Raw genomic sequence first — 26,826 nt, 5'->3', positions numbered from 1 at the left:
ATCTTTATACTTACTTGGTTGACAATCTTATTCCTAATCATCATTCCTTCTTTTATTCATTCAGTACTGCAAACTCAGACATTTTCATCATGCTCCAAATCCTTCTATGTTTTATAGCTAAGTGCTGTGCCCTAAAATACTACTTATTGATGCTAGAGCTAGAAATCAAATTACCACTACTCACAAAACCACTGGATCAGAAGGATAACTAATATTTGCAAAGAATTTAAAGTGTGTGTGTATGGGAAGAGTATGATGGATTGTACTAATGAACAAAAAAATCAGTGAAACAAATATTTCCTGTTACTGACTGGTATAATTCTTTCATATGTTCTCTTCCCTCCTCCAGTCACTGCTAAGAAGATAGATATTACTTTGAATAGTTTATTATCATGATAATGCTCATAATTACTATGTATATATCACATGTAATATTTAGATGATATATGCTGACTAATATATACATATTATATATCATTTAAATTTTACATATGTGATATATAACATTATATATATATATATATATATATATATATATATATATATATATATATACACAACCATATATGTATATATTTTCCCACTTTTCTGGAAGTAGAAAGTCCCATGATAATGTATCAAAGCACTCTGTCTTTCCTCCAGGAGCCAAAGGAGATGAAAAGGACCTAAGAGATCCTTGAATCCAAGCTCCTTCATTTTACATATGAGAAAAATTAAGGTTCAGAAAGACTAATTAAGTTACTTAGAGTCATACAGTTGTTAAGTTTTTTAAAATAGCATTCAATCCAGGGTATTATGGTGCTCAAATTATATAATGGATGAAAAGCACTTTACTAACTTTTAAATGCCCTATATACATACCAGTTCTTTTTCCTTTTCCTTCTTGTTCCTCTTCTTCCTCCTTTCCCTCCTCCTCCTCCTTCTCCTTCTTCATATACTGATAAATATTTAATAAGATGAAGGGAGATGGATGTATGTACACACATCTTTAAGTTCAATCTTAATTAGTGGCACTTTCTTAAATCTAGGCAATAGGGAAAAAAACTCTCAACAATACATCAAATCATGATTTGTAGAATTTCTGCTACGTAAATACACTGAAAAGTTAATCATAGATCTTGAAAAGGCAGTTAGAACTATTAGGTATAATACATCCTTGAATAAAATTTAGATCTTACTGACTGCAAACTTAGGGCTTTATTCATTAAAAAATGCTACCTTTCAAATTCTATACTTCTCCATTGCCCCAAAAGCAAAATTCCTAATTGTTGCAATTATATTTTTATTTCTAATAATAAAAGTTTGAGAGAAAATCCATTTCTGTGATTATACAAAGTTAAAGGCTGGATAATAATTGGGGCAAAAGATTGCCTAGTTTGTTTTCACAAAAGAATCAAACTGGAAGTAGAATATGCTCACAATTTCTTGTCAGAACAGAAACAATTGCTATTTAGTCTCACTCTGAACCATCAAAACCCAAACAATAAGCAAATCAGGATTGGGTTTGCACCTTTTCTCACATAATAAATTCTTAATAAATATATGCTGGTTCAACAATTATTGAGAGAGGTATTTATATTTAGTTATAACTGGAGGGGGCTTATCAATGGCTTTACCCTTAATGTAAATGTCCTATTTAGCAAAATAGGTTTTTAAAATGCTAAATATGGGGAGCTATGATATTTCACTAACCGTGGTCCCTGCCTTCATGGAGCTAAAAGGCAGTTGTGGTATACATGCAAATAACTAAAATATAAATTAATACATAAGTACTTACAATATGTACAAAGTATTACGTGAGGTCTCAGATGGGGAAGAAATTATGTGGATCAGGAAAAGTTTTCTGGAGGAAATTCTAACAATAATAAGCAGTAAGCAGTTGCAGAAATACTAAGACTTGGAATACAAAAGGGAAAAAAATGGCAGGTGGTCTGGTTTGGCTAGAACAGAAAGTAAGTGGAAATTACATATCTATCCACATTAAATAACACTGTAGGGTTTTGTTAAACACACAGCTCTTATTTAATTCATTATTTAAGTGGATCCTCATAACAATCCTGTGCAGCTTTTGAGATTTACTTAACCAGGAACTGAGGAAGGATACAAGGGAAACAAAGCAAAATGCAATTTTATTGCTAGAAACAGTCATAGAACTAGAGATGGAAAGGGACGTTGGTGATCACGTTGTCCAATACCTTCATTTTACAGCTAAGGAAACTGAGGTTAAGAGAGGTTAAACCATTCGTCCAAAGTCATACAGGAGGAAGTATCAGAAGAGTGACACAAACCCAGGTACTCTATGTTACTAAAAAACTCCACTCATTTGAAATATAGAATCAGCTGAACTTTGCACATATAAATCTAGTTAGTCAAAGCCTCTCTCAGGGTTTGGACTAATTTTAATGCCATGAAACAATGGGGCAGAAGGAGTGGAAGGAGCAACCTCTATTTGTATGTTTATAGAAGAGGGAGTAGAAAAGTCTAGGCAAAGAATCTGCTCATTGGCCTGACATTATTAGAAAGTGCTGGTTCTGTATGTAGAAAGTGTCTTCTGTGCAATGTGTTGCATAGAATATTAGAAAATTATAATAGAAAATATTATTATGTAATAATAATATTTTCTATTATAATTTTCTAATTTTATAAAATAATAGGAAATTCTGAAGGCATTGTAAGAGTCTTTTTTGGAATCACAGCTAGAGTGTATGTATACATAAATACACATATATACATAGACACGTACACATGAATACACATATACATACATGTGCACACATATATTATCTATCTATATCAAAGACAAAACTTGAATTCAAGTCTCAACCTTAGGCCAGCTTTATATACATCACAGCATACTATAGTGAATTGTGATTATTATTATTTATATTTATATCATTCTAATGGACACAGTATGAAATGGAGCATCCTAGCTGTGCAAGGCACTTCTGTAATACGTTACCTATTTTCTTGGTCCAATTTACACTTTTTAAAGAGTTGTTAACTTCCACAGCTGTCTGCTTTGGAAATAACTGATTGCAAATGGAACACTGCACATATGAAGGTAGCTAGGGTGATGAGAAAAGCACAGCTGGAAACTTTCAGCTAAGGCATTTTGTTGCTTTTCCTTTCTTGTTTTATTCTCCTCTCCTGAGAAACCAAGAAACAGACAATATTGCTAATGAACAGATGCCATGTAAAATTCAGTTGAATATCAATAGGTTCTTTTTGGTGCTAGAAGGTTCTGTCTTTCACATGGGGATAGATGTAATTAACATTAAGTTTTTCAGCAAACCTGTGAATTTAGCAAGGCAACAACTATGTCTATTTCTGTGTCTCTCATTAATTGTCACCCTTAAACACCCTCACTTATACAGTCTGCTTCTTTAATGATAAGGATTAAGATCAACTTATATTCACTGCATAATCCCACATCTACCAGAGATCAGTTAGCTGCTTGATGCTTCAATTGACTGTAGCACCCTTATGTCTCTGAGGACTCAGATGAATAAGTTGAAGAAATAATGCTATATGTCATGGAAGTCCAGAGTTGGATTTTAATTACTCCCTATAATCATTAAACTTGACCCCATACTTAGGGATAGGACTTGCAGGTCATTCAGGTTTCTTTCTATATATGTGTTTATAACCTTTATGGTATGTTGTTACTTAATATAAGTTCCCTGAGGAAGGAACTAATTTGTATTTGTAGTTTGTATTTATATCCATGGAACAGTGCCTAGAACTACTAGCCTTCTTTCCCCTTCTAATGCCTCTCTATTTATTCTTTGTACCTCATCTGTATAACATAAATCCTTATATTGGGGCCGCTAGTAGCACAGCAGATAGAGTGCCAGATCTTGAATTAGGAAGGCTCATCTATGTATGGTTCAAATCTGGTCTTAGAGACTTTCTAGTTATGTGACCCTGAACAAACTTAATGCCATTTACCCCAGTTTCCTCATCTCTGAAATGAACTGGAGAAGGAAATGGCAAACCACTCCATTATTTTTGCCAAGAAACTCCAAATATGGTCATGAAGAATTGTACACAACTGAACATCAATGTTCTTTTAGTGGGCCAATATCTGGGTGTGCAGCTGAGGTTTTGTTTTGTTTTTTTTCTCCTAGCCTGAAAGGAGGATAAAAGATTATGAGATCTGGGCTGAAGGATGGAATTGCAGGATCTGGAAAGTGTAGAGGGAATCATTCTTTGTCAGGAAAATGGAAAGGGACAATCATAGTTGCAAGATCTAGATAAGTGGGAAAGCAAATAGATTTCAACATACCTACTAAGTGACCATAAACATGAACAACTGTATCCAACTTTCCCTTACTTTCTGATTCTATTATGTGAGATTTGCTTGTAAAGATCTTTGACTATATCTATTCCAAGAAGCTACTGAGATCTGGAAAAATTCTTCATCTTTTATTTTTGTCTGGAAAACTGCATTTTAAAAATTTCATTTTATTTAAATAAACAGAAAAGGAATACGAAACAAAATAAAACAAAAGAGAACATTGTCATGTGCCCAGCAGAACATCAGGGAAGATTCAAAATATATAATCATGAATTACCAGTTCCAGAAAAAAAACATATATCTAAATTTATATATTAGTGGAAGAAATAAAATTCATGAGTGTCCCATCTTTTCTTTACTTCCTTGTAAATTGTTCTTTTGTTCTTTGTTGTACACCTTTTTTACTTGATTTCTTTCTCTTTCATCCCCCCAATCTCCTCCAAGCAGGTTATAATTAAGAAAGAATATATATATATATGTGTGTGTGTGTGTGTGTGTGTGTGTGTGTGTGTGTAGATATATATCTACATACACACACATACCCCATCCCTCCCCCACATACACACACATACCTTTCCTATTTCTTCTAACTCTGCTTTAATTCTGCTCCTTAACTTGCCTTGCTATTTATTTAACTTCCCCCCACCCATGGATCCCACTTTTGTCTTCTTCCCTTATCCTTTGTTTCCCCCTCCCCTCATCCCATCCCCTTTATTTCTTTCTACATTTTGGATGGTACTATACCCTTCATGGTATATATGTAGTGTTGTCTATTTAACTTATTCCCAATATGAGTAGGTTTTCTTTATTTTTTTTAATTAAAGCTTTTTATTTTTCAAAACATACACATGGACAATTCTTCAACATTAGCCCTTGCAAAATAATGTGTTCCAGTTTCCCCCACTTCCCCCATGTCCTCCTCTAGATGGCAAATAATGAAATATATGTTAAACATGGTAGAAATATATGTTGAATCCAATATATGTATACATATTTATACAATTATCATCTTGCACAAGAGAAAAAGTGAAAAAAAATAAAATGCAAGCAAACAACAGGCCTAGTTCTTTTGATTGCCAGCAGATATAATTCCATGATTTCAATCTTTGATTGTAGTGAATTGGTTTTTTTTCTTGTTTCTTGCAAAATTTTCTCTGTGATCTAGTGATTTTGAAATTTTGTAATAATATTTCTATGCACTTTCCACATAGAATCTCATTGAGGAAGTGATCAGTGGGTCTTTTCAATTTCTACTTTCCACTTATATTCTATCACTTCAGGACAATTTCCTGGAATATCTCTTTCTTTATTGTGTCAAGGTTCTTTTTTTGGTTACAACTTTCAGGTAGTCCTATTATTCTTATATTTTCTCTTCTTGATCTGTTCTCCAGACCTGTTGCTTTTCTTATAAGATGTTTCACATTCTGTTTTATTTTTTCATTCTTTATATTTTGTTATTTTCTATTTTGTTATTTCTTGGTTTCTCATAGCTTCACTGGCTTTGCCTCGCACAATTCTAATTTTCAAAATTATTTTTATCTTTGAGACTCTGTATCTCTTTTTCTAGTTGGCTAGCCCCCTCCCTCCATCTTATTTTTTTGAATGTTTTTTATTTATATTTTTAGTTTTTCTTCAATGTCTCTCATTTTATTTTTAAAATTCTCTTTTGAGTTTTTCTCTAAATTCTCTCTGGGCAAAGAACCATTTAATATTATTTTTTAGAGAAGAAGCTTTTTTGCCTTCAGTGTTGTTCTCTGGAGATGAACCCCATTTTTTCCTGTTCCCATAGTAAGTTTCTATGATTGGGTTTGATCTTCTTTGCTGGCTCATTTTTTTTTTTTAAATAAGCAGTATTAGTGTAAACTCTTCTAATCCTGGGGTAGGGGAATGGTGTCTCTAGTTTCATTTCAACTCTCTTCTCTGAGCTGGAATCAAACCAAAAGCTCCCACTTCCTGCAAATGCTGGAAACCAGCAGAGTCCCTGCCCCACTGCTTCTGCACTCACTGGGTGTGCTGATTTCTTCTGGCTCAGAGCAATGGCTCTGCAGGACATGTAGGCCTGGTGTTCCTAATCTGCAGAGGTTCCCCCAGTATTCCTGGACTCAGATCTGTGACTCAGCCCAGTGTTGGAGGTGAAAGTCTCAGTGGTTTCTGCATAGGCTACAGCCAAGCCCAGTTAGTCCCAGGATTCCCTACTTGATATTTGTGCATATAACATGATCTAAGAAGAATTTTTACTTCAAATGGATTAATCTTTAGCCTGAGGGCTTTCTGCAGATCTTCTTGGGTTTTACCTGGAGGATCCCTGTTCTGCCTCAACTCTTCTAAATTTTTCACCAGTCTATGTTCACCTTGAGGCACAGATTTGTTCTATTTGTGGAGGAAATCTGGAGACCTTGAAATTGACTGACTGTACCATATTCCCAGAATCTTCTCATGGAAAACTGCATTTTAAAATATTTTCCTGGTCTTTGAAAATGTTTATTTTTTGTACCTTTGTGGGCTTATCTCTAACTAAAAGTAAGATAATTTTTAGTGAATTTTGAATGAGTATTTTGCTATAGAGAATATGGAAAAGGGTGTGTTGGGGGAATTCAGTGAATATTTGACTCTGCAGATTGATCAGCTGGGAAGATTTTCAAATAGGTGATAAGAGATGTCCCAGGGTCTTCCAGTTTTTTTTTCTTTTTTAAAAAGTAAAAATTAGGAAGAGGTGGAGCCAAGATGACAGTGCAAAGGCAGAAACTTGCCCAGTCTCAATGATGCTAAACAAATTTTAGACCATCAGAACACCCAAAAAGATGAAGTAGAACATTTTCCAGCTGAAGACAGCTTAGAAGGTCAGCAGAAAAAGTCTGTGGAACCGGGATGGGAGGCTAGTGTGCAGTCCCAGTTCAGGAAGCACCAGCACAGCCTGGGCTGGACCCCAAGGCCCAGCCCTGGCCCCAAGCCAGTAAAGTAGGAATGAGTCTAGGTACCTTTTAATCAACATCAATACTGGTGGTTTCTAGACCCTTTGCCCAGAGATACCAAAGGTCAGCAGAAAATGTCTATGGAACCAGGGTGGAAGGCTGACATGCAATCCCAGCATAGTCCACACTAGTGCAGCCTGGGCCCCAGGCCTTGCTCCAGCTCTAGCAAAGCAGTACTCTGTTGCTTTAGCACATAAATCTTACAGCTACAGTGACGTGGGAGCACTCCTAACAGTTACAGCACACAAAAAGAGTGCTTGTGGTCAGAACTTTAGAAGGATCTCTGAAAATAGCTGCATAAAGTTATTGAAGCTGAGTCCAGTATACCTTCTATCCTGGAAACAGAGCTTTACTCTAACAAAGAGTTAAAAGTCAGATAATCGGCTAGGAAAATGAGAAGACAACAGAAAAGGTTTCTGTCCATTGAAAGTTATTATGATGACAAGGAAGATCAAAACACATACTCAAAAGAAGTTAAACTCAAAGCTCCTATATATGAAATCTTTAAGAAAAGCAAGAATTGGTCTGAAGCTATAGAAAACTTCAAAAGGGATTTTGAAAATCAAGTAAGACAAATAGAGGAAAAATTGGGAAGACAATTGAAAGTGGTACAAAAGGAAATATAAAAACCTAATGAGGAGAAGAAGGTTTTAAAAAGCAAAATTGGCCAAATAGGAAAGAAAGTACAAATTCTTACTGAGGAAAATAATTCCTCAAAAGTCAGAATTAAACAAATGAAAGCTAAAGATTTTCTGACAAATCGAGATATAATCAAACAAAATCAAAAATTAAAAAAAATAGGAAAAAGTGTGAAATATCTCATTGGAAAAACAATTGACCTGGAAAATAAATGCAAGAGAGGTAATTTTAAAATTATTTGTCTGTCTGAAAGTCATGATAAAAAAAAAGAGCCCGGACATCATCTTTCAAGAAATTATCAAGAAAAAAAATTAATAATTGGCATTAATAATTTTTTTTATAAAAGCAAGGAAAAAGAAAGTAACTACTGCATCAGGAGCTCCTTAATTTATCTCATTTTTTTTTAAATTGATATTTCAATGTAATTGGTTTTCTTTGTAATTCTATACATTTTGGTTTTTGCATTCAAAAACATTATTCTGAAAAGGGGACTATAAGTTTCATTATATTGCCAAAGGGATCCAAGATTCAAAAAAGAAAAAATAAATTAAAGAATCTTTAGTAGACTAGATTGCTTTAATTCCTATACCTGAGGTAAGAACGTCTAATTTCCGTCCTACACAAAAGAGATGGGAAGAGAAAAAAAAAAAAAGAGAGAGAGAGAGAGAGAGAGAGGCATATCAAAAGGTAGCCTGAAGGTGTAGAGATGTGGAGTCTGGGAGATTAAGCCCATCCCTTCCTATTAAAAGTGGTAAACTCCTTAAACTCCACCTTCACTGTGTCATCTTCTGACTATAGAAGCTGAATAGATAATCATTGCATTATTGAAAGAATAAAATTAAAAGCATGATTTTAAATCTAATCACTAATCTTTGGTGACTTTTGGCAAGTATGTTGAGGTTCTGCAGCAGAGTGGAGAATAGGGAACATTTTTAAAAATTCTGTAATTGTTTTATTTTTTCTGGTTATATATATGTTACATATATGTATATAAACTTTTAAAAATATATATATTTCTTTATGAATCACGTTGGGAGAGAAAACTCAGAACAAAGGGGAAAATCCACAAGAGAGAAAAAAAAAACAGAAAAAAAGAAGTGAACATAGCATATGTTGATTCATTCAATTTCTACAGTTCTTTTTCTGGATGCAGATAGCATTTTCTAGTCAAAGCTTATTTGGATTGCCTTGGATCATTGAACCACTGAAAGAACCAAGTCTTAGTTGATAATTGCACAATCTTGCTGTTACTATGTACAACATACTCCTGGTTCTGCTTGTTTTGCTCAACATCAGCTTATGGAAATCTTTCCAGATCTTTCTAAGATTTTTCTAAAATCAACTTGTTCATCATTTTTACAGAACAATAATATTCCATTACTTCATATACCATAATTTATTCAGCCATTCCACAACTGTTGAGCATCTACTCATTTTCCAATTCTTTGCTACCACAAAAAGACCTGCCACAAACATTATTGCACATGTGGGTCCTTTTCCATCCTTTATGATTTACTTGGAATATAGTTCCAGTAGCAGTACAACTGGGTCAAAGGGTATGCACAGTTTTATAGCTCTTTGGGCATATTTCCAAATTGCTCTCCAAAATGGTTGAATCATTTCACAATTGAACTAACAATACATTAGTGTCCCAGTTTTTCCAAATCGCCTCCAAACATTCATCATTATCTGTCATCTTAACCAATCTGAAAAGTATGAGGTGGCACCTCAGAGTTGTTTTAATTTGCATTTCTCTAATCTAAATCTAATGACTTAGAGCATTTTTTCATATGACTATAGATGGCTTTAATTTCATCTATTTATATCCTTTGACCATTTATTAATTGGAGAATAGGAAAAAAATTATATTTAATGCTACCAACAGAGATATTTTTGACCTTCTCTTCCTCAATCACCATCTCTTGTCAATAGTGGCCAGAGAAACAAACTAGTCACTTAATCTCCATCTTTAACTTTAGATTAGAGGAAAATGAAATGTAATATATTTCAAATGGCTAAAGGGGGAGAAGGGGAAATTAGGGGAACAAATGATATAATAGGTATTTACTGATTCTTCAATTTTAGCTTTAGGTCATGTGATGACTATGTCAAAGATATCTTTGAACAGAGAGGCCCAATGGTCACTTGTGTTTAAGGCATACTTATGATCCTCTTAGGGCCCATGTGTTCACTCCAGTCTAATTTCTATCTTGGAGAATATTCATGCAAAATTAGACTGAAAATTCTTTTGGTTGTGCTCTTTTCCTAAAGTAGTTTCCCATATCCTCAACCCATTGTAATGAGAACACAATCATTTTCATGATGAGAATAAAAAACTTGAAACTATATACACATAAAAAAAATTAAATACAGAATAAAAATTAGAGCCAAGGTGGTGCTGAAGCCAGTTTCAATCTGCTTGAGCTGATTGTTAAATTTTCTGTGAAAGGATGTTATTTGTATTTTTATTTGGGGAAGGGGAGAAAATAGTGATTGTAAAATATCAGCTTTTCTTTGGTTATACTCTATCCTGGTCTACCTCCAAAAAGGTAGCCTGGCAATTACCTTAAGTGAACCAGTCCTAAGGAATTCAACACTTTTTTTTTTTTTTTACAGATGCTTCTTTATATATTTCTGTAGGCAAATATCCACAGAATTTATCTTAGCTACAAAATGAAAGTTAGACTAGATATATATTTTAGTCTGTGATCCCATGGTCCTTAGGTACTTTTTGATATAGTTTTGATGGTGCAGGTAGTTCCCTGATAACCCTTATATGCTTGTAATCTTTCTTGGATCTCATATCCCAAAGTGTTTGTGTTCCAGTATGGGTTGGCTCTCCTAAACTGTTATGTTTCCTTCTCTTGCTTTTCTTTAATTCTTTCTATGATTTCTCTTATCCTCCATTTCTTTTTACTTTAATCCTGATTTCTTCATTCCACAGCCATGCTCACATATAGTAGGCTCATTATTTCTGTCCCAGCTCTTTTTTGGTTTTCTCCATCTTTGGAATGATTTTATGCCTAATGTTGATTGAAAATCACAAAATAACTTTGTGTTATGTCAAGATCAGGGTTTTAATCTATATCTAAAAGCAGCTAAGTGACATAGTGAGGGATCTGGAATCAGGAAGATCTGATTCAAAAGTGAGTTCATACTTACTAGCTGAATAATACTGAAAAAGTCATTTATTAGCTATTTGTCTCAGTTTCCTCATTTGTAAAATAAGGAAAATAACAATAGCATCTGGTTCATAAAGTTGCTGTGAGTATCAAATGAAATAATCTTTGTAAAGCATTTAGCACAATGCCAGGCACATGATAAATGCTATGTAAATATTAGCTAATATTAGTTAAACAGCACTAATAGAGAGAGAGGTACTACATTGAAGAGATTGATTAATTACTCAACAAGATGATTCATTGAAATGTTGATGATCATTTTTATCTTACCCAAATCTCAACAATCTATTGGACAAAGCAGTTTTTTTCAACACAATAAATACCCTTAAGAACTAGAGAAATTTAAAAAGAAAAAACTCTTTCTATTTTTGATTGGGATTAAAAGGTTTTTTTCTTGATTGCTAAATTGGAACAATACTGATTTCATAGGAAGCAGTCATTTTGTGTTTTTGTTTTTAACTAGACCATACAAAGGAATTGATTTTGGTAAATAATAATGTTCATTTTTAGAGGAAGAAGTACTATTGAATTTTCATATGGTAAAAATGTAATCCTTGAGAATAAAAATAGCTGATATTTATATATACTGCTTTAAAGTTTGAAAAAAAGTACTTGAGTAGAATCTTTAATGTGTTTTTTAAAAGTTTTATTTTGATAAATTCATGTTATCATTGAGTATATCTTATATCTTAGAAGAAATGGATTCAAATATTTTCATGGACTGTGTCTACACATATGATCTCTCCTGGAAAAAAAGAGAATTAGTTTAATTCTCACAACTGGTTATTTTCAAAACAACCAGGTGAATTAAGTAAAAAAAAAAATCACTTGCGAGCCTGCTGTTTTCTAAGTAATCACTTATTAGGACAAATTCAATTGTGATTGTCAAAAAATCCCTATGGGTTTAGATGACCTAAACTATAATATGGAAATGAATTAGCATAGTATTTTGGGGATGTCAGGTTTAGAAAGGGTATTAATAAGCAGAAGAGCATCCAAGATGATGAATGGCCTTGTTTTCTTTTCACATGAAATTTGGTAATACCTTGCCCATCCTAGAAGACTGATAGGCAGGGTATGACAGCTGTCTTAAAGTATTTAAATAGCAGTCATGTGGAAAAAGTATTAGATTCATTATTTGGGAACAGCAGTCAGAACTAGCAACAGTGGGAACAAGTCAGAAAGAGGTAAATCTATGCCTGATACTCAGAAAAATGTTTCAATATGTATGCTGTTGCCCCATTAGACTATACTATTAGAAGGCAACTGTTTTTATCTTTCTTTGTATCCTCAGATCTTAGAAGGGTGCTTAGCACATAGTAGGTACTTAATTTGTTCTTGTTGATGTGACCTAGAAGATAATGTCCTGAGGGGTCTTGAGGAGATGAAGACCCTCTTACTATATATCTTCATTATTGAGTCATTTTTGGTTCTGTTGTTGTGGGGATTCATTTGTAGGGATGAGTTGAATTGAACAGCAGCTGAGGATACTTTGAATTGTGAAGTTCTCTGATGTTGTGATTCAACTGAATGAATAGCCTTATCTCAGCTCCAACCATCCATTTTATACATATAACATAATACCTCAGGATCAACTGATTTGTTAAAGGATTTAACTGCATTCAAGATGGACATAACAGGTGTGTTCATCATGATCCAAGATTCAATTACTTTGTTGGGTCTGGAAATTTGGAGCCTATTCTTCTTTCACTTTGGTTGGCTCCGGCTACTATTTACTCTCAATTTTCCACAGATCAAATAGCCATGTGAATGATGGCTGAGCTACAGTTACACTGCATGTTGTAACTTGGAGAGCCTAAAAAGAGTAAGAGAAGCTCCTTTAATGTCAACCTCCAATATAAAGAATACCATCCTTAATGGATCTTATTACTGAGAGGGAAATAAATATGCCAGAGTAAAGAACTCTTTGTATCTATGTCTACTTATGGATAATTATCTTTCAAGTTCATTCAGCAACAGCACCATAAGCAAATATTTATGTAACTAACAAGTAGGTAGTATTTTATTGCTGAACTGTATTAGTTTATATGCCAATACTTAGAAGAACTATAATGTCACTAGTGTGATTAACAGCCTCCACTACAAAGAGAGCTGTGTGATCTAGGAAGTGGCTGAAGCCACAAAATTTGCCATAGTTGCCCAGGGGGCAATTCTTTCCTAATTTACCAAAACTGAATCTTGGGCAACAAATATCTAGTCTATCATTGAACACATATTCAGAGGCTTTCCATTTCCAGGATTTAGTAGCCCCTGTCCAAGTTTATTTTGGGTAGAGTCAATGTCACTTATAGAAAACAGAATCGATTGCAGGACAATTTTAAGAATTGTTAATTTGTCTAAGTATCTGTTTATATATTATCAATAATTCAGAATTCATATGTAAATTATATGATATAATATAAATTTTATGACTGTGTAGCACATATTATGAGGTAATTATCTCTATTTTCTTGAGTTATAAATCAGGCTCCTCAGAACAAGGCTGGTTTTATTCCCTCAAGACTATAAGGTTTTTGTAATGCTGTATAGCTTATGAACCCCCACAAGTATGCTTGTCTACTATGATTATAATTGATGTCAATTATCCAGAAGGAGTTAATTAGCTTTCTTAAAAATGAATGTTTGTTGAGGTAGTAGAATCATATTTGTTCCATCTTTCCAAAATCCATGACATAGTCTCCATAGAGTATGGATTCTAGAGGAAAGTGGGTTAAAGCTAAGGAAGGCCATGTGACAAAGGAATAATTCACAATTCCTGCTTTCTGGAAGTCATCAAGATATCCCCCTTTGGAATGTTGAAGCTGCTGGACTTTTTAGAGTGCCTTGAATTTTCAGTGAATCTTCCTCTGTCATCTGCCTATCAGTGCTACTGAGGTGCTAATGGGAAAATAGGAAGTCCCAAATCCTCTAAAGTTATGAAAGCTGACATCATCCTCTGATAAAAGAGGGAGTGATAGAGACTAAGGATCACTGCTTTCCATTTATCCATCAAAGGATTATTTCCCAAGGTTTACTAAGCTATTTGGTGATCAACTGTCTCTAGTTCTAAAGAGTCTGTGATTTTATAGAAACTTCTTGGCAAATGGCTAAGTCTGTCATGTATTCTTAAAGGCTTCTTATAGGGTATTATTTAGATTTCAAATAGATTTTAAAAACACCTAAATTTTAAAATATTTTCAGCTTATTCTAAAGTCTGATTAATTGATATATGCTTTTTTTTTTGCCTCATTATTATATCAGGTCTTATTATTGCTTACCTTAAGTGAGGCAGAGTGATAGGGCAATCAATGTGTGGGCGTATGTGTGAGCATCTACATACATAGATTTAGAGTGGGAAGGTATCTTAGAGATATTGTCTCTCCTTCCTTTTTCCCATAAAAAACTGACATGCATCCTAGAGAATAATCCAAAAACCTACTGGAAAGAATTAACAGCTTTTGCAAAGTTGCAGAATATAAAATAAACCCACACAAATCATTGGCATTTCTGTATATTAGTGGCAAAGCCCATCAGTAAGAGATAGAGAAATTCAATTTAAAGTAATTGTAGTCAAAATAAAATATTTGGGTGTTACCTGCCAAGATGAACCCAAGAACTATATGAAAAAAATTACAAAACACTTCTCACACAAATAAAGTCAGATTTTGGCAATTGATCATCATATATTCCTGCTGTTATTGTGTACAATGTCTTCCTGGTTCTTCTTGTTTCACTTACCATTAGTTCATATAAATGTTTCCAGGTCTTTCTAAAATCAGGTTGGTAATAAATTTTTATAGAATAATAATATTCCATCACTGTCATATACCACAGCTTATTCACCCATTATCCAATTTGTAATGCTGGAGAAATTGAGGCAAAATGGAGATTAGAGAGTTTTTAATGTTTTATTTGAGAGGGAGAATTTGTGCTGGGGACATGTTGCCCCCAGGGCTGATGTCTCAAAGCATCTAACAGCTAATGTGAGTTCTTAATCTCATATATATGACTCTAAGCTCAGGTAGATACATAAAGCCGGAAGTGGGGGTGGGATGAGGGTGGATTCCAAACTCTAGTGAGTGGGAATCTCCAGGCAGGGACCATCAATCGGGTTCTGATAGGTTGGGGGTAGGACCATAAATTCTTACAAATTGGGAGGACTTAGGAGGCATCCAAATATAGCCAGGAAGTTGGGACTTAGAGGATACAGAAAATGCCAATTAGGTATCTGATATAGGACATCTGGAGTCTTATCTTTTGGAATGTCAGAACTCCATAGCCCTAATTATCTCAGTTCTAATGAGCAGAAAAGGGGGGTTGCAACCAGGGGGATTGAGGCAGAACAATTTAGGGCAACTGAGACAGAAAAAAATAGGATAACTGAGATGGGACAATTATGGGAACTGAGTCAGGATAATTTAAGATAACTGAGGCAGAACAATTTAGGGTAACTGAGGCAGGATGATTTAGAGAAACTGAGGCATAAAAAATTGATGGCTATCTACTCATTTTCCAATTCTTTGTTACCACAAAAGGAGCTGCTACAAATGTTTTTGCACATGTAGGTCCTTTTCCCTCCTTCATGGTTTCCTTGGGATATAGACCGAGTAGTAGGATATATACCCAATAGTATGCACAGTTTTATAGCCCTTTGGGCAAAGTTTCAGATTCTTCTCCAATGGTTAGATCTTACAATTCCACCAACAATGTATTGTGTCGCAGTTTTCCCACATCCACTCCAACATTTATCATTACCTTTTCCTTTAATATCAGTCTATCTGAGAGGTACAAGATGGTACCTCAGCATTGTTTTAATTTGCATTTCTCTAACCAATACTGATTTAGAGCATTTTTTTCATAGGGTATAAATGGCTTTAATTGTATTATCTGAAAATTGTCTATTCATATCCTTTGATCATTTATCAATTGGGAAATGACTTGTATTCTTATAAATTTGCACAATTCGTTATCTATTTTAAATGAGAACTTTATCTGAAACACTCTAAAGATTTTTTCCCAAGCTTTGTACTTCCATTTTAATCTTGTTTTTTTTTTTTATTTAATAGCCTTTTATTTACAGGATATATACATGGGTAACTTTACAGCATTAACAATTGCCAAACCTCTTGTTCCAATTTTTCACCTCTTCCCCCACCCCCTGCCCTAGATGGTAGGATGACCAGTAGATGTTAAATATATTAAAATATAAATTAGATACACAATAAGTATACATGACCAAAACGTTATTTTGCTGTAGAAAAAGAATCAGACTCTGAAATATTGTACAATTAGCTTGTGAAGGAAATCAAAATGCAGGTGTGATAAATATAGGGATTGAATTCAATGTAATGGTTTTAGTCATCTCCCAGAGTTCTTTCTGGGTGTAGCTGGTTCAGTTCATTACTGCTCCATTGGAAATGATTTGGCTGATCTCTTGCTGAGGATGGCAGGTCCATAGAACTGGTCATCATATAGTATTGTTTTTGAAGTATATAATGATTTCCTGGTCCTGCTCTATTTCACTCAGCATCAGTTCGTGTAAGTCTCTCAGGCCTTCTGAAATTATCCTGTTGGTCATTTCTTACAAAACAGTATATTCCATAATATTCATATACCACAATTTATTCAGCTCATTCTCCAACTGATGGACATCCATTCAGTTTCCAGTTTCTAGCACTACAAAAAGGGCTACAAACATTCGTGCACATTACAGGTCCTTTCCTTCTTATAATCTCTTTGGGATATAATCCCAGTAGCAACACTGCTGGATCAAAGGGTATGAACAGTTTGATAACTTTTGAGCATAGTTCCAAACTACTTCCAAAATGGCTTGGATTGTGTACAACCCACCAACAATGCATCAATGTCCAGTTTTCCTGCATCCCTCCAACAATCATCATTATTTTTTCCTGTCATCTTAGCCAATCTGACAGGTGTGTAGTGGTATCTTAGAGTTGTCTTAATTTGCATTTCTCGATTAATAATGACTTGAGCATCTTTTCATATGACTAGAAATAGTTTCAATTTCTTCATCTGAGAATTGTCTGTTCATATCCTTTGACCATTTTTCAATTGGAGAATGGCTTGATTTTTATAAATTAGAGTTAATTCTCTATATATTTTGGAAATGAGACCTTTATCAGAACCTTGACTGTAAAAATATTTTCCCAGTTTATTGCTTCCTTCTAATCTTGTCTGCATTAGTTTTGTTTGTACAAAAACTTTTCAGTTTGATATAATCGAAATTTTCTATTTTGTGATCAGTAATGATCTCTAGTTCTGCTTTGGTCATAAAGACCTTCCCCTTCCACAGGACTGAGAGGTAAACTATCCTGTGTTCCTCTAATTTATTAATAATTTCATTCTTATGCCTAGGTCATGAACCCATTTTGACCTTATCTTGGTGTACGGCTTAAGTATGGATCAATGCCTAGTTTCTGCCATATTAGTTTCAATTTTCCCAGCAATTTTTATCAAACAGTAAGTTCTTATCCCAAAAGCTGGGATCTTTGGGTTTGTCAAAGACTAGGTTGCTATATTTGTTGACTGTTTTATCCTTGAACCTAACCTATTCCACTGATCAACTAATTGTTCTAGCCAATACCAAATGGTTTTGGTAACTGCTGCTCTATAATATAATTTTAGATCTGGTACAGCTAAGCTACCTTCATTTGATTTTTCATTAATTCCTTTGAAATTCTTGGACCTTTGTTTTCCATATGAACTTTGTTGTTATTTTTTCTAGGTCATTAAAATAGTTTTTTGGGAGTCTGATTGGTATAGCGCTAAATAAATAGATTAGTTTAGGTAATATTGTCATCTTTATGATATTTGCTCGCCCTGTCCAAGAGCATTTAATATTTTTCCAATTGGTTAGATCAGACTTAATTTGTGTGAAAAGTGGTCTGTAATTTTGCTCATAAAGTTTCTGATTTTCCCTTGGCAGATAGATTCCTAAATATTTTATATTATCAGTAGTTACTTTTAAATGGAATTTCTTTGTAACTCTGTTGGATTTTGTTAGTGATATATAAGAATGCTGATGACTATGTGGGTTTATTTTATAACCAGCAACTTGCTAAAGTTGTGGATTATTTCTAATAACTTTTAGCAGAATCTCTGGGTTCTCTAAGTATACATCATGTCATCGGCAAAGAGTGATAATTTGGTTTCTATTGCCTATTCTTATTCCTTTTAATCTCTTTCTCAGCTCTTATTGCTATAGCTAGCGTTTCTAATACAATATTAAATAGTAACGGTGATAGTGGGCAACCTTGTTTCACTCCAGAACTTATTGGGAATGGTTGCAGTTTGTCTCCATTACATATGATGCTTACTGATGGTTTTGAATAGATGCTGCTGATTATTTTAAGGAAAAGTCCATTTATTCCCATACTCTCAAGTGTTTTTAATAGGAATGGATGTTGGATTTTATCAAATGCTTTTTCTGCATCTATTGAGATGATCATATGGTTTTGTTAATTTGGTTATTAACATGGCCAATTATGTTGATAGTTTTCCTAATATTGAACCAGCCCCATTCCTGGTATAAATCCTACTTGATCATAGTGTATTATCTTGAGATGATTTTCTAGATCTTTTGCTAATATCTTATTTAAGATTTTAGCATCAATATTCATTAGGGAGATTGGTCTATAATTTTCTTTCTCTGTTTTCAGCCTACCTGGTTTAGGTATCAGTACATGTCTGTGTCATAGAAGGAATTTGTAGGACTCTTCATTCCCTATTTTATCAAATAATTTATATAGCATTGGCCTAATTGTTTTTAAATGTTTAGTAAAATTCACATGTAAATCCATCTGGTCCTGGGATTTTTTCTTAGGAGTTGTTTAATTGCCTGTTCTATTTCTTTTTCTGAAATGGGACTATTCAAGCAATTTCTTCCTCCTCTGTTAGTCTGGAAGTCTATATTTTGCAGGTAGTCATCCATTTTACTTAGGGTTATCAAATTTATTGGCATAAAGTTGAGCAAAATAACTCCTTATTATTTCTCTAATTTCCTTCATTGTGGAAAGTTCTCCTTTAATTTTTAAGACTACTAATTTCATTTTCCTCCTCCTTTTCTAATCAGATTTACCAAAGGCTTATCTATTTTATTGGTTTTATAGAACCAACTCTTAGTTTTATTAATTAGTTCAATAGTTTTTTTACTTCAAAATTTTTAATCTCTCCTTTTAATTTAGAATTTCCAATTTAGTATTTGATTGGGGTTTTTAATTTGGTCTTTTTTAGTTTTTTAGTTGCGCCCAATTCATTAATCTTTTCTTTCTGTTTTATTCAAGTAAGCCTCTAAGGATATAAATTCTCTTATTACCGCTTTTTGGCTGCATCCCAAATTTGATGATGTCTCATCATTGTCATTATCTTGAGGAAATTATTAATTGTATCTATAATTTGCTGCTTCACCTAATCATTCTTTAAGATGCGATTGTTTAGTTTCCAATACTTTTGGTCTATTTCCTAACTTTTGTTGAATGTAGTTTTTATTGCATCATGATCTGAAAAGAAAGCATTTACTATTTCTGCTTTCTTGCATTTAATTTTGAGGTCTTTATGTCCTAATATATGGTCAATTTTTGAATAGGTTCCATGAACTGCTGAGAAGAACGTATATCCTTTTTATCTCCATTCAATTTTCTTCCAAAGATCCAACATACCTAATTTTTCTAATATTCTATTTACTTTTTAATTTCTTTCTTATTTGTTTTGTGGTTTGATGTCTAATTCTGAGAGTGCAAGGTTGGAGATTCCTACATTGCAGTTTTGTTGTCTATTTTTCTTGCAACTTCTTAACTTCTCCTTTAGGATGTTGGATGCCATACCACTTGGTGCATATATGTTTAATATTGATATTGCTTTGTTATTTATGTACCCTTTAGCAGGATGAGTTTCCTTCCTTATTCTTTTAATTAGATCAATTTTACTTTTGCTTGATCTGAGATAAGGATGGCTACCCCTGTTTTGACTTCACCTGAAGCATAATAGATTTTGCTCCAGCCTTTTTACCTTTACTCTATAGTATCTCCCTGCTTTAAATGTGTTTCTTATAAACAACATATTTGGGTTCTGACTTTGATCCAGTCTGCTATCTGCCTCTCTTTATGGGGAGTTCATCCCATTCACATTTACGGTTAGAATTATAATCTGTATTTCCTACCATCCTAATAACTCCAGATTGTGCTTTACTTATTCTTGCCTCCCCAACCTTCTTTCCCTTTTAAACTTATGTACCTCTTGTATCATGATGCTTACCCTTTTATAATCCCTCCTCCCTTTGAGTCTTTTTCCTTCCTTCCTTTATTATCTTTTTCTTTTCCTTTTCCTTCCCTGTTTTAATGAGGTAAGAGAGAATTTTCTCTAAAACAAATGTCAATTATTTTTACTTTGAGCTAACTCTGATGAGAGTAAGATTCACACAATGTTTCCCTCTCTAAATTCCTAGATATGATGTTTCCTTTGCCTCTTTGTGGGATGTGGTTTCCTCTTTTATCCCTCCTTCCTACCTTATTCTCATCATCTCCTTTCCATATCTACTTTTTTATGTTATATCAGTACAATCAAATTATACATGTATTCTTTTGTATATCACAATAGAAATACAATTTCAAGAGTTATTTTTACCTTTTCTGCATCTCTTGAGTTCTAGTGGTTGAGATCAAATTTTTGTTTAGTTCTGTTTTTTTTTCTTCAGAAACAAATGGAATTAATTTGTTTCATTAAATGTCCATCTTCTTCCTGGAAGAAATGCTTCAGTTAGTGGGTAGTTTATTCTGGCTGCATTCGTTCTTGTGCCTTTCTGAATATCATATTCCAGGCCCTTCTTTCCTTTAATGTAGAGGCAGTCAGATCTTGGGTGATCCTTATTGTGGCACCTCGGTATTTAAATGTTTTTTTTTTGCTGCTTGTAAAATTTTTTCCTTAATCTGATAGTTCTGAATTTTGCACAATATTCCTTGGAGTTTTTATTTTAGGGTTTCTTTCAGGGTGTTCGATGAATTCTTTCAATGCCTATTTTACCTTCTGATTCTATTACATCTGGGCAGTTCTTTTGATGATTTCTTGTAAAATAGTATTAGGCTCTTATTTTCATCATAGTTTTCGGAAGGTCCAATAATCTCAGATTATCTCTCCTAGATCTATTTTCCAAGTCTGTCGTTTTTGCAAGTAGATAATTCATGGTTTTTTTCAGTTTGCCATTTTTTGGTTTTGTTTTGACTGATTCTTGCTGTCTCAATGAATCATTAGTTTCTATTTCAGTTCTAATTTTTAAAGAATTATTTTCTTCATTAGCTTTTTTACTTTTATATGTCCAATTGAGTTTTTAAATGTATTGTTTTGGTTCTGTGGAATTTTTTTCCATTTCACTAATTTTTTTTTTTGAGTGAATTATTTTCTTTTCCAATCACAGATCTACTTTCTAGTGAATTTTTATTTTTTCCAATTCACATTTTACTTTCCTGAGATTTTTTACTTTTTCCAATTCGTATTTCAGGAAGTTGTTGCTCTCTTTGTGTTTCTTTCCTTTCTCCATTTATCTTCTAACCTCTTTGAGACTTTTAATGGTCTCTTTCTATGAGAGCATCATGTAAAGGAGGACAGTCTGATGCATTTTGCTGTTTGAGGTCTCTCTTCAGGTTTGTGACCTGTTTTTTTCTGCATAGAAGCTGTCGATCGTTCTTTTCATCTTTTTATTCATGTTTAAAGCTTTTAGGTAGGTCTCCTAGGCAAGGGGTTACAGCTTCCTCTGCAGAGCAGGGAGAGATGTAAACGATTTCAGCTCAAGTATGGGAGTGCTCTGAGGAGAGTTTTTCCTTCCCCAACAGGAAGTGGGATTCAGCACTGGCCTGAGCTATCAAACTGCTTAGTAGGGCTGAGTGGGTTAGCATGCCCTCGCTAGAGACTAAGGGTGAAAGTGTCACTGCCCCAGGCCGAGCCTCTGTGGGACTGTGAGTATTAGCAGCTGACTGCAGACCACCCGAACTCTGCCCCAGTGTCTCTGCCCAATGCAAATCGGCCCTGGAAGCTTCTATGGCCCTAAGCCGAGCTCCCCACTGCGCAGATTGGAGGCTAACCGGGCTGCGTCCTCCTGCCATGCAGGATCACAACTGCCCCTAGGAAAAGCCCTGTACTGCGGGTTGGGGCTGCGGGTTGGGGCTGCGGGCTTGTGCTGAGATCTGTGCTTTCACTTTCGGTTTGAGGCTTTCCTTAGAACCTAATTTCTCTCCCTGTCTGCGCTGATCTCCCCCCTGGCCCCGGAACCAACCTTTTTTGGTGAGACTGCAGATTTTCTTCGGCCGGTGAGTTGTTCTACTTCTTATCTTTACGAATTGTAGCAGTCAAGACTATTTTTGAGTCTCGATATAATATTGATAAAGAGGGTAAGAGAAGAGCTTAGAAAGTCGCGTGTGTCTTCTCCGCCATCTTGGCTCCGCCCCTTAATCTTGTTTCAATTGGCTTTGTTTATGCAAAACCTTTATAATGTAATGTAATCAAAGTTGTCCATTGTGGTTCTTCTCAGTGGTTCAGTGATCCAAAGCAATCCCAATAGACTTTGGACAGAAAATGCCACTAGCATCCAGAAAAAGAACTATGGGACTTGAATGTAAATCAAAACATGCTATGTTCACTTCCTTTTTTCTGTTTTTTTTTTTTCTCTTCCCATTTTTCCCCTTTTGTTCTGATTTTTCTCTCCCAAAATGATCCATAAAAGCAATGTGCATTAAATTAAGACAACTGTGAGATACCACTGCATACCTGTTAGATTGGCTAAGATGACAGGAAATGATAATGACCAATGTTGGAAGGAATGTGGAAAAACTGGGACACTGATACGTTGTTGGTGGAACTGTGAATGGATCTAACCATTCTGGAACTATGTTCAAAAAGTTATCAAACTGTGCATACCCTTTGATCCAGCAGTTTTTCTACTGGGCTTATATCCCAAAGATATTTTAAAGGAAGGAAGGGGACCCACGTGTGCAAAAATGTTTGTGACAGCTCTTTTTGTAACGGCTAGAAACTGGAAACTGAATGGATGCCCATCAATTGGAGAATGGCTGAATAAATTGTGGCATATGAATGTTATGGAATATTATTGTTCTGTAAGAAATGACCAGCAGGATGATTTCAGAGAGTCCTGGAGAGATTTACATGAACTGATGCTAAGTGAAATGAGCAGAACCAGGACATTATACACAGCAACAAGATTATACAATGATCAATTCTGATGAAAATGGCTCTCTTCAACAATGAAATGATTCAAACCTGTTCCACTTGTTCAGTGATGAAGAGAGCCATCTACACCCAGAGAGAGAATCATGGGAATAGAGTATGGACCACAACACAGCATTCTCAATCTTTCTGTTGTTGCTTGCTTGCATTTTGTTTTCTTTCTCAGTTTTTTCTTCCTTCTTGGTCTTTCTTGCACAGCAAGCTAATTGTATAAATATGTATACATATGTTGAATTTAACATATATTTTAAGATATTTAACATGTGTTGGATTACCTGCCAGATAGGGAAAGAAGTGGGAGGAAAGCGGGGAAAATTTGGAACAAAAGGTTTTGCAAGGATCAGTGTTGAAAAATTATTCATGCATATGTTTTGTAAATAAAAAGCTTTAATAAAAAAGCAATGTGTATTAAAATGAATAAATACAATTTTCTAAAAAAACAAAAAACAAAAAAAATTAAGAGATTAAATTTGTTTGCCTAGGATCATCTTTTTAAAGTACTAATTAAGTCAGTCAACAATCAGTTATTAAGCACTTTCCATGTGCTAGGTATTGTGATAAGTACTAATGATACAAGGTCTGGCAAAAGCATGGTCCCTGACCTTAAGCTGATCACATTTTAATGTTAGACACAACATGTAAACAATTGTCCATATCAGATGTATACAGTGCAAATGCAAGATAATCTTAGAGGGAAAGTGTCAGATTTGAGTTGAATCTTAAAGGTATACAAGAAAGCCAAGAGGAAGAGGGGAATCATGGGGACTTGGCAGGAACAGCCAGTACAAAGGCACAGACTTAGACAATGGAATGTTTTGTGTGAGAAATGGAAAGAAGACCAGAGTAACTAGATAGTATAATAATTGAATAGGAGTTAAGCACAAGAAGACTGGAGATATAGAAGTTGTTAAGGCTTTTAATGTCAAAAAGAAATCTTTATCTTTGATCCTGGAGGCAATAGGATGTCATAGAATTGAGTGAACTAGGGTATATGAAACAGGTACACATCTGTGCTTTAGGAGGCAAGTAGAGAAAAGTTTGGGAGAGTGAGATTTGGGGCAAAGTGACTAATTAGAAGTCTATTGCAGTTGTCTAGGTTCCAGCTACTTAAACAGTGATTCACCACCCATGACCCCATATGGGGGCTCATAATTGAATGTGACCATCACAAAATTATAATTTATCATCAGTAAACATTTGATTTGTATACCTATTTCATATACCTATATATCTGGAATCATATAAAAATTTCTCACACAAAAAAATGTTGTGAATTGAAAAGTTTAAAAATTCCTAGTCTAGGTATACAGTAATGAGGACCTGCAACAAGGTGGTAGCATGTGAGTAAAGAGAATGGAATATATATATATATATATATATCTATATATATATATACTTACATATATACATATGTGTATATATGTATATAAATATATATACAACATATATATATATATATATATGCAAGAAAGTACATAAAATTTCAAACATATCAGGTGCGTATGATCGAGCAATTGCAGATGTCATTCAAATTATGAGTTGGAGTGATAGCCTCAACAGTAATAATAAATTTGGGAAGAGAAGAGAGTTTTTGGGGAAAGATAATAAATTCTCTTTTGAACATTTGAGATTTGAGATGTTGAATGAGCATTTTCTTAGAGAAGTCTAAATATAATTGGCAATATGGGTCTGGAGTTCTGGAGAGAACACAAGGATAAACACATTTATACATACATAAATGTCTGGGAATCATGTACATAGAGAAGATAACTGAACCAAATGAAATGAATGAGAACATCAAACAAGACAGAATAGAAGAATAAAATATATGTATATGGGGAATAACAAATTAATTTGATTACAATATTTAATACATGAAATGGAGTAACATGAAATTTGTCTGAAGAAGTAGACTGGTAACAATTTTAAAAGATTTTAAATGACAAATAAGAGAATTTGTATTTTAGACCTAGAAGTCACAGAAACTTCTTTGTGGAAGGGGAGTGACATAGTCAGACATATATTTAGCATCATCCTAACTGCTAGGTGAAGGACAAATTAGAGAGAAATTATCCTAGGAGCCCCAAATCTCACTTTATCAAACCTTTCTTTACTTGCCTCCTAAAGCACAGGTCTGCCTCTGTTTCATATACCCCAATTCAATAAACCCTATGGCTTCTTATTGCCTCCAGGATCAAAGATAAAGACTTTTGACAGGTTAATGTAATACTCCAGACAAGTTGTGATGATGAAAGCTTGAACCAGCTTGGTGGCTTTATGATTATAAAGGAGAGCAGAGGACAGATGTAAGACATCAATCTTTCAACAATTAATATAGAGCAGAAAATCAGTAAGATAGTTCTAAAAGATGAGAAGTGTCTAGCAGAATACAGGTAGTTTATGAGATAAAAACAGGACAAGGACTAAGGAATAAGAAATGAGCTAGTGAAAGAGTAGACTATGCACTAAAGGGACAGTGAGGCCTCTGGCTATATACATTATGGAGTTTTGTCAGACATCATTAACATTTAAGATATCATTTCCAAATGAGATGATTAATAAAAACAAATCAATTTAGTTCTTTATTATGTTTCTATCATCCACAGAAAGACCTTCAGGGAATCCCAATATATTCCATTATGGATCTGACTTAGTAAATTGGTCTGTTATCCTTTAAATCTCAATTGGGCCAGTTTTTTTTCTGGAATTTTACTGGATCCAACAGCTAGTTTGGCACTGTGTAGACTTTGCCCTAAGAACTGAATTGAATAATTTGTTAAGCTTTTCTTAGCAAACATCTTAACTGTAGCATCTCCTCATCCAAAATTTATGTAAAATTTACATTTAGAAGAACCAGTCTAATATCAATGGTTAACATAGGAAATTTCTGATTCTATTTTCCCGTCTCTTGCTAAATGGACTAGCCTAAAAATTAATATATAACATTTTACTTAATCTGAAAGAGGAAATGCATATGTATCAGTCTGGACCCCCTTGAACTTCTGAAGGGAATTGGTTTAAATGGTTTATGAGAAATTAAATGAAAAATGATTTTTTTTCTAAAAATCATTTTAAAATTAATCATTTGAAACCATAATTTGTGTGTTTCTTCCCTGTTACTCAAACATACATAAAATAGATCAGTATGTTCTCTGATTATATGATTTTTAGTGCTGCATTCATCACCATAAGTGAAAGGAGATGATAAATCAAGAAGTGCATATTTCTGTGGGTTATGTGTTTTTGTCACTCCTCAGCAGTGAAGAACAGGATTGGAACAGGCTCTGTATGGTATGAGAAATTCAAAAATCATTCAAAACAGGGCCACAAATTTAATTCAATTTAATTAACTAAGCTTTTCCCAAGCCCTTCTATGGAAAAGTTCTATGCTAAGTACTGAAGACACAAAAACTAGAGGCAAGGAAGAATATGTACACATATACACATTTTAGACTATAGGCAGTTAAGCACTCACAAGTATGGA

The sequence above is a fragment of the Sarcophilus harrisii genome, chromosome 4 (assembly GCF_902635505.1).
Source record: "Sarcophilus harrisii chromosome 4, mSarHar1.11, whole genome shotgun sequence".
NCBI lineage: Eukaryota > Metazoa > Chordata > Mammalia > Dasyuromorphia > Dasyuridae > Sarcophilus > Sarcophilus harrisii.
This window is presented reverse-complemented; position numbering follows the sequence as displayed.